We start from the raw sequence: 648 nt of genomic DNA on the forward strand, positions 1-648 counted from the left end.
GGGGGGGGGGGGGGGGGGGGGCTGCCCTCCCGCACTGGGTGGAGGGGATGGCGCTGAGGGGCTGTCAAACTGCCCCTATAGGGGACCCTGAGCCGAGGGGACTGAGCTATTGGCCATTGAGGTGAATGGGGGGGCTGCATACTGCACCCCCATAGCAGCTGTCAGGGTAAGGGGGATGTGCTGCTCTCCCCATAGCAGCCTTAAGGGAGGGGGGATGTGTACTGATCCCCCATAGCAGCTATAAGGGGAAGGGGATGTGTACTGCTCTCCCATAGCAGCTACAAGGGGAAGGGGATGTGCACTGCTCCCCCCATAGCAGCTATAAAGGAGGGGGGATGTGCACAGCTTCTCCCATAGCAGCTATAAAGGAGGGGGATGTGCACTGCTCCCCGCATAGCAGCTATAAGTGCGGGGGAGGGGTGTACTGCTCACCCCACAGCAGCTGTGAGGGGAAAGGAGACGTGATTTGGGGCTGAGGAATTACCCCCACAGGGGCCATGGGGCTGCCCCCATTATTAATACAGGATTTGGGGGGTCAGGGCTGGAAGCAGCAGCTCCCACAGGGGAACCCCTGGCAGGGAATACTCCACCCCCCCGCCTGTGACGTAAGTCATAGAAGAAAAGAAAAAAAAAAAAAAAAAAAAAAAC

This window comes from Gavialis gangeticus, unplaced genomic scaffold (genome assembly GCF_001723915.1).
Source record: "Gavialis gangeticus isolate Ggan-Ray unplaced genomic scaffold, GavGan_comp1, whole genome shotgun sequence".
Classification (NCBI taxonomy): Eukaryota; Metazoa; Chordata; order Crocodylia; family Gavialidae; genus Gavialis; species Gavialis gangeticus.